General features: G+C 34.4%; 1 long non-coding RNA gene across 1 annotated transcript; it reads left to right on the plus strand.

Annotated features, from left to right (window-relative positions):
- Nucleotides 1-2,334: 2,334 nt before the first annotated feature.
- LOC136042319 (uncharacterized) lies at nt 2,335-11,909 on the plus strand. Its single transcript, XR_010621255.1, has 4 exons — nt 2,335-2,455; nt 3,410-3,600; nt 8,316-8,440; nt 11,726-11,909. It is a non-coding gene; the product is annotated as an uncharacterized LOC136042319 (long non-coding RNA).
- Nucleotides 11,910-12,337: the final 428 nt, after the last annotated feature.

A 12,337-nucleotide genomic window follows, 5' to 3' on the forward strand; every position in this document is an offset into this window, starting at 1 on the left:
AATGGATCAACTTCGGAAACTATCATTTTTCATTAAAATCTACGTTTTTGCAATAGAAGAACTACCCCCCACAGCACCCATATTGCACTGTTAACCCTAAAATTTCCCTTTCAGTGTGATATAATAGATTAATCACTGGTTCTAAATCGCTTTGAATATAACCTGAGCCTAAAACGTACTTTTGAGGCTTCAGTCGTCTCCCCCCCCCCCCATCCGCTACAATGCTACAGATTAAAGTTAATCTGTATTTTCCGATATACGTGCTTTTTGTATTTATTTAGTTACTAAATAAAAAAGTGCTACTTTATATTTGCTGTTTCGAAGGTTTTGGCCCCCCCTCGAAAAAATTCTGTGTACATGCCTGGGTATCATGTTTTGAAAACATGCTAAACTATGATAAAGTAATAGGATAGGATTTAGAAAAGGACGAAAAAGTATGTAACACTGTAAAAGTGAAGGGAGATTTATTTTGTGGAAAAGAATTAGCGACATTATTAAAAGAAGTGAAAAATTACAAGACACCAAGTGCTGATAGTTTGGCAAATGAGTTCTTTCTAAATATGGTGATTTTAAAGTTGATTTTAATATGGTGGTTCATAAACTGCTGAAGATTATAAATATGAGTTTTTGAAAAGGGGAAGCATGTATTGATTTTATAAAATCTTTATTTAAACTCCTTTATAAGAAAGGTGATAAGAATGAGTGTGGTAATTTTAGGGGCATTTGCTTTGCTTATGTAGGAAGGAAATATTTAGTATTATGATACTTTTTAAACCTAAATATTATGTACATAAATTCTTAAAAGAAGAACAGTGTAGTCTTAAAAAGGGGAGAGGACACGTCGACCAAATTTTCCCTCTTAGATTAATAATTGAGAAGATATATTTCATTATTTAGTATTGAGAAGTGTCTGAGTCAAAGCATCAAACCCCTTTAGTGCTTTGATTTATAGATTATGAGCAAGTGTATGATTCTGCTGATTGAACAACTTTAATGAAGGTCCTATCCTTGTGTGGTATACCAGATAAATACACTAAGGTGAAAAATGTTATGTACGAAAATAATATTGCTGCAGTTAAGCTAGAAAATCAGGTGAGTTGCTGGTTCTGTAATGAATCGGGATCTAAGTGTGGTCCCCATTTATAGGGATTATTTTCAGGAACTTGTCCTAAGGAGCACAGCAAAGGTTATGCTAAAGCAAGTAATCAAATGGATAAGTTAAACTCTCCTAAACTTAGATTATGGTGATGATTTGAGCGTCTAAGCTGAAAATGATAGCGTAATGAATGATTTATTTTTATTTTTTGAGAGTTGAGGGTGTAAGGATAGGCTTGATTATTAGTTTTAATAAGACTAAGTCGCTAAGACTGGGAATAGGTGAAGGCTCAGAGGGGATTTTGGTTAAAGAAAATATCGATAAAATGAATAGCTTTACTTACCTAGGTAGTATTATCAGTGAAGATGGTAGTTCCAGTGAAGATGTTAAAAAATAGACACAGGCTGTTTTTTCATAGTTTAAAAAGTTTACAAGAATAGGATGATAAGTCTTGAATTGAGTTTAGAATATTGGAAGCTATATTGATGACAGTGTTCAAGTATGATCTGAAGCGTGAGCACTCCGGAAGATGGATGGGGGAAGAAGATGAATGTGTTCCAAGGAAAATTGTCTATGGATGGTTTTTGGTACTCGTCTGACTGACTGTATTTCAACCAATAAGCTGTTTGAAAAATGTGGGTCAATCCCGCTTTCAAGGGGTATAATGATAGAAAGACTAAGATGGATAGGTGACTTTTTGCAGATGAAGGGTAAAAAATTGCCAAAGATCGTACTTTTCGGATAACCATCTAGGGCTATACGAAAAGCAGGTCGTCCCCAAATGGAAATGGTGGATATCCTAAAGAAAAATTTCAGGGAAATTGGAACTTCTTGGGATGTTCTAAAGAGGAAGGCTTGGGTTAGATTGGGATTGGAAAGGAGCAGTACCAATGGTTGAGTATTAAACTAGACCTCAACTTACTAAAGAGGCAACAAACGCCTTTTCTGTAGGATCATATAATTTTGAAAAAAAACATATTTTCAAATGTAATCTGTTTGCTGATAACTTAATTTTTCAATTACCAGAGGAACTTCTTCTTCTTTAAAAGAGTTTTCTTGTAATTTTTGATCTGGTTTCAAATGGTTATTATTGTTTTTTTGTTCAAAATTTAAAAAATCCCTGTTCCGAAAAAAAAGAATATAAATTCCCCGCCCTGCATGAGGTTTATTTTTCTCTGGTTAAAATTACTAATTCCGTTTTTTATTATTTTCACTTTTCAGTTGCCTGACAATATTGAGGATTTGGTTAAGCAAGAATGAATTGAAGCAATGAGTGTTGATGATAATGAAGAACAAGGAGTTTTACCCTCTAAAGAAGAAAATACTATTAGAGAGCACATTTGTGTGCGGTCGTATTTGGTATGGTATAACTTTAATTAGCCAGGATGGGCAGTTTCTATGGATATAATGGCTCTCCGGATAATAGTGAAAGTATCACCTCACGTAGGAGCTCCCCGTTATTGAAGGGTTAAATTCATGACTTGAGAATCTATTTGTTCTGGACTGACCCTAATACTGAAAGATCAACATTTTCAGTGTTGCAGCACAGATTAACAGATGGACTTATTGTGAAAAGTCCATGGGGTCAAATAGTTTTGGGTTTTTTAATTGTCTTATATTCATACAGGGGTACTAATGAGATTTTAAATGGATGGGGTCGTTTGTATCTTCAGAAATTATATTTTTTTTTGTCTGCCTAGATTTCTTGTTAGTATTTTCAACAATCTATCACTATCAGTCACATCTTGTCCAAAATATCTTATGGTTTTGTTGTAAGAATTTTGTGTGGGGAGCCACTGCTGATTCGATTCGTAGGGTACTTAAAGCAATCAGATACTTCTGATTTAAGTTAATCATCATGCATTGGCAATTCTTCCTTTAGTTTTGATGTTAAGTACCTAACATCACTCGGTCCCTGGAACTTGGCTCGTGGACAGCTTATATTTATACGCAATTCTCACTATCTGTCGTCTTCTAATCGAATGCTAATGTCTACTTCTTTTCCAGCTTTACCCCAGTAAACACTTTTACTTTAATTACGTTCTTATCTAAATTCAGTAACAACCAGATATGTTCCATGGAACACACCCTCTAAAATGATCAAACTATGCATTAGCATAACTATCGTGTTACTCTTTAGCTTCTCTTCTTCGTCGTTCTTTGTTGAACTTTTGTCCTGTTTACTTTTTCTATATTTTGTTATCTTCGTTTAGCTTCTTTGTCCTATATTCTTCTCCTGTAATTTTTTACTATCGTTTTTTTTTTTGCTTGATTTATTTTTTCAGAAGAAGTCCAATTATTTAATTTTTTCAGCAATGCCAGGAAGCTTTCGAAAACTGGCTTATAGTATTGAACTCAAAGCCTTGCCCTCCAACGAAGCCAAAAACTCTTGAAAGGCCGATGGGAATCACCATTATTCTGAACAATTGACATTCGAAAAGAAAGAGCATTTGTACAAAAAGGACTTGAAGAAATGGGAAAGTCGACTTTCAGCAATTACTGATGTGAGTTTAGCAAGAGCATTTTAAAATAAATGATCAAAGACTTACATACAAAAATAGGAGAGTCGACTTTCAGAAATTACTGATGTGTGTTTAGAAAGATCTTTTTAAAATATTGTTATGACCAAAGACTTCCATTGCAAAAATTGGGGAGTCGACTTTTAGCAATTTTTGATTTGCGTTTAGAAAGAGCATTTTAAAATATTGTAATAACCAAAGACTTGTATTACAAAAATGGGAAAGTTAACTTTTTGCAATTACTGATGTGCGTTTAGAAAGAGCTTTTTAAAATATTTTAATGACCAAAGGCTTACATAAGAAAAATGAGAGAGTCGACTTTCAGTAATTACTGATGTGTGTTTAGAAAGAGCTTTTTAAAATATTGTAATGACCAAAGAGTAATATTCCAAAAGTAAAGATATAGACTCTAATTTATCGAGAAGTTGTTGACAAAGTTCAAAAGAAACGAAGTTGTGTTTTGAGTAAAAAGAAAATGAATACCAATATATAAAGTAAGAAATAGTAACATAGGTCAGACATAGAAATACACAATGAAGGACATAAAATAACGGTATCCCAATTAGGACATTAAATCGACAAACAAGAGGTAAGTGCATAAAATAAATAGTTATTGGGTCTTTCGGCTATGCTGAACAAACTGCCTATCTCAAATTTTTATTGGATATGTCTTGGGAATTAATGAGCTTGGGTGTGGGGCTTGTCCCTAAAATCCCTTTTGACTCTTAAACAGGGAAGTAGAACTTTAGATTTCTGTTTAAGTGAACTCTGGATGAGCGATTAAATAAGTTTATCTTTTTTAGCTTTGTTTATTTTGTCCATGTTTATATAAGGGCTAAAAAAAAGTCTTTGTGTTGATACTCTCCCTCTTTTAAATGGTTTAGGTGCCCCTAACAAAGGACATTGCCTGTGCTTTTGACTTGTTTTATGAGAAATTTAATTATAAGTGACATGGAGGGACTGAGAAGTTAAAACATTCTAAAAATATAACGGGCATTAGTACTATACTTTATAGTACCCAATAGTTCTGGGTAGGGGAACCTGTCCACTGTTAGGCTATGAAAATATATTTTATGCTTTGCCCAATAGTTCTGGGTAGGGGAACCTGTCTAGTGTTAGGCTATGAAAATATATTTTAAACTTTTTCGTAGAAAAAAATAGCTTTCGCATGCTGACAGCGTCGCCTGAAAGTGGCTTCTCTGAAATAACGTTTTTGTCAAAACTGAGTTACAAACGGTATCTTGTGTAAGAGAAAAAACAATATTTCGAATAGTCTAAATGACATTGCTTGGTCGTCTCTAACTGTCTTCATTTTACGGTTCTCCTTTGCCAAACTGCATTTTTTTTTTATTTCTTTAAAGTGATTTTTCCGAATCACATGCAGCATATTCTGTTTTGGCGATAGCTACTGATTTGCTGAACGAAACGTGGTTACATGGTCATAAAGTTTGGTACATGGTCAGATTCATGTGTGCCTAAGAATCTTAATCAAATAATGAGCAACATGATGCAAGACATCATGAAGTAGTATTCGCACGTCTGGAGTATAACAATGAAGCTTTCTGAACCTGGCCACTCCACGTTTCAGGACATCGATTTTAGCTTAGTGCCACTTTCAAAGTTGAAGTTACTATAGTTTAAGCAACAATAAGGAATTGTTATGTTGTTGTGCATAAGCAAGGACTATGCAAAAGGATGTTTTATAAAACTTTGTTCGCAGACAATATTCCTTCTGTAGCGCTGACTGCACTAGCCTAAGGAGGTCATTGCCCAATATTCCTGCACCGAATGCTGTGCAATTATGTTCCGATTGCGTTGCGTTCATCCCCGAACCCTACCTTCCCGTCCGCAACTGACCGTCCCGTATAAAATCCCTAAAAGTCCATAAACTCACTCCCATCTCCGCTAAACATGAAAGATATTGCAAGAGTTTTGTTGAGTTGTATAATAATCAGGAATACTAGTCATGGATTTTATTGTTACTATGTATTTTTTATTTTTGACTTTTTAACTAAGTGCTCACTTTTTTTGTGTGTGTATTTGTACAAAGAATTATGTTTGACGTGAAGGTCAAATTCTTCCTATAGGATTTGTAAATGATATGATATATTGTGTATACTACTGCTATTTGCGGCGTAAAATTCTAATTCAGCAATCATGCTGTGATAGAAATTTTGAAATAAAATTCTGTTCTGTTCTAAAAGCTGCTGCTTCCCTTCTAGCACATCAGTGGATTTCTCAAAAGAAAATATAAAAGACGTAGAATCGCTTTACCGTTTTCTGCCAGCAGTAGATGTTGCATATGTAAAAAATTATTACAATTTGTAACAAAGCTTAGGTACGCAGCACTTCAGGAAAAAAAAAATCTTCCCTAAGTAGCCACTACCTCCGAAGGTATAAACCTGAAATTCAAGGAGCTTGTTACTAAGTGAGACTTCTCTTTGACCTTTTGTCATGTTTTACAGTAAAACTTCCAATTAATTTTCGAAAATAAATATAAAAAAAACTTAATTTAAATAAAATAAATGGTTCGAAATGAGAATAAAGTTTATATAAATTGAATAAAAGTTCGAATTTTGTTCCAATTCTTTGAGAATGACCCTCGAATTACAAAGGCCGTTTAATTAGAACAAATAGCTCTTTCAAAAGTAATATAAAAAACTTTAGCGTAAAGAGCAGGTATTGAGGAGGGGGCACACCCCCTCATATGCATAATATTTTTTCTTCTTTTAAAGTATTAATGTTGTAAAGTTTAAAGTTTTAATGTTTTTTATTCAGTTTCCGACTGCTCTTTAGATAATGCTGGGAAATCCGGCACCCCCTTCATGGAAAATTCTCTTTCCCCATAAAAACTTCCTCCATGGAAAGATTTCCTCCCACGTGACCCTCACAGCACCTACCCCCCCCCCCCCCGTCCCTGCCATAAAAAATCCCCTCTGAAAACGTCTGTATGCTTCCCAATAATCAATGCCATATTTAAACATTGGGCAAAGCTCATAACCTACAGCCCTTCCGCTGGTGACTATGGGGGATTAAGTCATCGTCAAAGGCATAGTTACTAGATTTTTTGACTATGCTGAACAAAATGGCTATCTCAAAATCTCGGTCCAGTGACTTAAGGAAAAAATGAGCATTGGAGGGTGCCTTGTTGCCCTCTAATTTTTCGGTTATTTAAAAAGGGCAATTGAACTTTTAATATCCGTTTGAATGAGCCCTTTCAAAACATTCTAGGAACACTGGGTTGATAGAATCTCCCCTGGGATAATAAAAAAACAAAACAAATAAACACGTATCCGTGATCTTTCTTCTGGCAAAAAATTCAAAATCCACATTTTGGCTGATAGTGAAACCTCTGCAGGCTGGTCCTCTGATGTTCTGAATCTGATGGTGTGGTTTTTATTAAGATTCTAGGACTTTTAGGGGATGTTTCAACCTTTTTTCGAAACTAAGGCAAATTTTCTCAGGCTCGTAACTTTTGATGAGTAGAATTAAACTTGATAAAACTTATATATTGAAAATCACCAGAAAAATCTGATTCTTTTAATCTGTCTGTTGGTATCTTAATTCCGTTTTTAAGAGTCTTGGTCACTATTGAGCCGGGTCGCTCCTTACTTACAGTTCTTTACCACGAACTGGTTGATTAAAATTTTTCTATCTGATGAAATACGTTGAGCCGAAAGTCACATTTCTAATTCATGCTGAGCTAATTCTGATTTTGCCATTTTTTACCTATATTCCAAAACTTCCTGGGGGCTCTGCCAAAGCTGATATTCATTCCGTTTTATCTCTAAAACGGCTTACCTTAGGCCAATAAAAATAAGCACAATGATATAAGGGGTTTTTCTTCTTAATTTGAAACAAAAGTTCAAGCTCTAGCTATAGTCGATTCTGAGGTACAAATGTCAAAATTTTCAAACTCGTTTTCTCGGTTTTTTTGGGAAAACTGATTCGGCAAAGGCGCTTTCAGGTGACGCGGTGTTTCCATCTGCCCATTTATAACTGGGTTGAGTCCGGCTGAGCCTAAAGAGTCACGCCATTGACCCTCGTTTCAAACCATATAACCATCAACACCAGGACTGGAACCTTTGTTTGAATAAATAGGAGTGAATAGGTACAAAATGGAACAGTTTTTTCTTTAAGTTTATTCGGTACGCTTTGTATCCAACGGAGAAGAAATTGTAATGGAATTAGGCCTACTAAAAAGATATCAATGTGATATCAAAACGAAAACAAACCTAGGGAGAGGGAAATAGACTGTAAGAATCCCAAAAATACTAGCATAAAAAAAGAAAGAAATATAACGTCATCAAAACAAGCGTGTATGGGCTAGAAGCCAGAGCATAAACCGAACAAAGGAAATCTGAAATTTTTGATGCTCTAGTGGAAGCCTCGAATATCTAAACTGCTAACCGTCATGAATGAAACGACCAGAGGGGAGACGTCAGCTGGTATCTACCAGGGCTAAAGAACTGAGCCAGCTCATTAGGATTAAACCCTGAGCATTAATCTCAACTTCTAATGTGCAGTTTTATCACAAACTCTTCTTTCTTTTTTTCTTGTTTAATTTCTATTTTTCTACTTTTGTTTAAACCATAAAGCTTTCTTCTTTTCGTGGTTTTCTGCTCCGTCTTTCTTTTTCTTCTGTTCTTTTTTCCATGTGCTTTTTTCTCATTTGGCTTTCATGTATAGTATTTTTTCAGAGAATCATAAGACTTTTGCGAGAGGAAGCTATTGAGTTTTCTGGTGGTTGGCTCATTGATTCACCAACAAGTGATGACAAAGATGAAGAAAGTGAAAGACGAGAAAGGTTGATTGCCTACCAAAGGTAAGTTTCTTATTGAAATTAAATTTCGGTCCCTCACGTAAAGAGTACAGATCATTTCTCTGTTGTAGTACTTTCAAAAATAAGTGTCATCAGGGTTCTTTTGACATCTTTCCAAACAGATAAAATATTTGGCCTCTGTTCGATATAGATGACATCTTTTCCTTGACATTTTTCCAAAATAGATATCATCAGCAGCATCGGGGTTTCACTGAAAGAGGAAGGAGTACAAGAAAATATTAGAAGACATAATATAATTTTCGGGATCAAAAGAAAAAAGGTAAACTAGCTCTGACGTATGAAGTATATTGACTATCACATATGAAGTCTATTGGACATACCTTATCTTAAACCTTAGTGCCTCCAGAGGTACACAGAGCGTCAGTGAGTAACCTCCAGTCCACCCTCAAGCGGGCCACTGCGTAGATATCCTTCCACACTGGGATGAGACTCGTCTGAAGGGTTCTTTTTTCATGTTTGTACGTTTTACGGAGCGTGTTCTGTGGTCTTCCTCGATGACGGTTGCCTTCTAGCTGCTGGTGGAAGAGCAATTTAAGAAGTCCATGATCTGGCATATGACCAAGGTATCACCATCTTCTTCATCTCATTATGTAGATGTCTGGCTAGTATGTTGTATGTTGAAAGTTTTGTTTCTTCGTTAAATTTGTTGTGTGATGTTTTTTTTGGTAAATTTGTTGTGCGTAATGTGGTGTTTTTCGAGTGTGAAAACCTCCCCCTGAGAGTTGAATAATATTCAAAGATTCAGTTACGAAAACTCCTGAGGTTCGAAGCTCAATTCCAATATATTATCCAAAGCACTTTTTACGTAATATCTGCTATTACATTTAACATGCTTTACTTGTTTTTTCATGGGATAAGATTAGCGTCATTGCCGTTGCCACTTAGATTATATTTTGAGTGGCAATAACTGTCGCACTAGTGGCGCAAAGTGGCAAGAACTCGTAGTTTGGTTTACTTCATCCTGAGCAATCCCATCAAACCTGTGAGAAATTGTGAAATAATTTTCCCATCAGAAGCTATTAGAATTTAAATTGAAAATAAATTAGCTCACATAAGGGGTGGCTCTTATCCGACGTTAGAGAAAGGTAAACTGAAAAATCAAAAACTATTTATTGTTAATTAGCTGTTAAGAGTATTTTGACAACCGAAAATGAACCATCAGTGCCATCTATTTTGAATATACTTTATGCGCCTGCTTGGTGGCTTGAGGATAGCAAAAACATTGGAGTGTAGCGTATGGTTTCACATTCTTTTTAATTTCAATTAATCATTGAATTTAAAATTATTAATTTCTAAATTTGTTATTTATTAATGAGAGAAAAATAAAAGAAGCCTCTTATGGCTATGTCTTCTCAGTATTTTCTCATGTCTACAAGAATGAATCTATGTAAGCATACATGCTGGGAGATGGTCGCTAAAGAAACCAGTGCAAGAAGGCTCCGAATGGAAAATCCAAAGTGGCTCTGGAATGAGAGGTCCTGGATTGGGGAATTTATGAGTTAGATTTTCGGTGATTTGATATGGATAGGCGAGGATTACAGGGCTACTTACAGTGTAGGGTCCGATAACCTCATTAAAAAAGAGGAAATTTTTAACGATCATTGAATATTTGATGCGATTGATAAGCAATGGAGTTTAATTTCTTAACTGGAATGTCTCATTTTCAAGAATATATTTTAAACCAAAAATCCAGTCTGCAAAAAGCAGATTTGGGTTAACTTAGAAACATCTTGGCAAGTTAAGAAGGCTAGTTGACTTATAGGTGGTAGGCATAATGGGTATAGAATAATGCTTTTTTTTTGCTGCATATGACTCTTAAAGTACCTGGAAAGACAAATATGCAGGAGTTTTGGGTCAAATGAAGTTTCCAAACGCCAGATGGCGTTCGTGATCTTTCTTTTCCAAGTTAGTGACAGTTTTAGCTCTTGTATGTTTCCCATACTCTTTGATCTAATTTTTAAACTTTGGACTATTCTGCCAAGCATTGTTACAACAATGAATGTAGGCCACAACTTATTTTTTCTAGATGTTGTTAACTTAAAAAAACGCTAATATTAAAATCTAACGAAAATCCAATAGAACGAGAATTTTAGTATCAAAAGTGTCAAGAAGGTCCTTCTAGTTTTCCCATATTATCAGTCTTTTATTGAAAACTTTAGTATTTTTAGTAGTAATTTCAGTAAAAACTTCGTGTATTCGGTAAAAAAAAACTGCATATTTGGGTGACATGTTATTAGCCTGATCGTGGAGACTAATTGATAAATTTCAACTACTGAGATGCTATTTAAGCTATATCCCTTTACATTGTGTAGAGCAATTTGCTATATATTTTATTTATGGTGTCCTGCGGCTTGAATGTTTCAGCGCGAGACGACAACTATGCTATCATTCGATCCAACTTTAGATTCAGCCTTATCCATAACTTTTTATCTTGCTTCAAATGTCTTTTTTTTTTATGGAAAATATATTGAGAACATATCAAATTGAAAAAAATATATATGTATTTTTGAGCAGGTCTGGATGATTCTCGAAGAAGATGTCTACATTCCTAATGATATGAGCATCTTTGCCTTTCCGTGTGAGTTAGTAAAAAATGAACTGTATATAGCAAAAGTAAAAAGATAAAGTATAGTAAAAATTAATTTTATTTTTAACCAGGAGAATCTTGTATTTTTGCTTTTGTTTGCATTTCTTTTGTCCTCTCATTTTTTTATTTATTCAACTATTCATTTCAGCCTTGAAATTGAATCAGCCAAATTATTCGATATTTCATTAGATTTTTTTTTTTTTAAGGGCTAATATTATTTTGTATTCAATTCGATTTTATTTTAAGCTTCTTATTTACTTTACCTGTATCGTAGATGTATTGTGTTTTTCTGACGGTTTCGTATCCTATCTTTTTAATTTCTAGAGTTTTCAATTCTTTATTAGTTTATTTAATCAAACTCCTCAATTTTTTTTTCTTTATCAGATTTTGTTTTACGTTTGGAATAATGTAAATTTGACATAATGTAACTTTTTGTCAACTTCATCATGTTTTTATTATTTAGCAAGTTTTATTTTCTACCATGGATGTATTGCATTTTCTAGGTTCTGATTTCATATTTGATCCTGTGTCTAGTTTTTGGTTTGTTATTCTTAACCTTGTCAGGGTCAAAAATAGAATCAATATTAGCCAGGGGGGGGGATACAAATTTTGCTCCGACTTCCAAATTTTTGGGCTTTCATACCTGTAGCTAGTCCAATACTTTTTCATTTTAATTTCAGGCTTGTAGTTTACTTTACTAAGTTCTTTTATCATCAAAAAGAATTGAAGAAAATCAGCAAATGGAAGCAATTATTATGAATCCTGAGTACCAAGTATCAAAATCTTTCAGGGAGGATGAACTGGAAGAGTTTCTTGAGAAGACTTGGAGGGCAAACAGAACCTGAAACTGCTTTTTAGCCTATCTTAATGTCACCATAAACTGTTAATATTTTGAGCATTTTCTAAGTAAAATCTCTTATTTCAACTGATTCAAAATAAGTTATTTGTCTATTGTATATGCAGGAAATATATAAAATAGTAGGTAAATTTCAAGAAGTGATAAACATTCAGATGTCGACAAATAATCGAACCCGGCTGTAGCAAGACATTACAAGGCCGGCGCAAGGACCTTAGTAGACAAGAAGTATCGTTAATCCTAAACACTTCTGTTTTACTGAAAACCAAGGAAGTTTTGTACTGGAGATTTATTTGGTTTATTGATTTAATACATATTGGAAAGACGTGTAGTTGTGATGAGGCAAAGTGCAAGCTTATATGCTGTAATGGAGGGTGACTCATACTAATAGTAACTTATACTCTAAAACACATAGCAATCGATACAGCTTTGTGGT

Source organism: Artemia franciscana, unplaced genomic scaffold (assembly GCF_032884065.1).
Source record: "Artemia franciscana unplaced genomic scaffold, ASM3288406v1 Scaffold_1091, whole genome shotgun sequence".
In the NCBI taxonomy this organism is placed as follows: Eukaryota; Metazoa; Arthropoda; class Branchiopoda; order Anostraca; family Artemiidae; genus Artemia; species Artemia franciscana.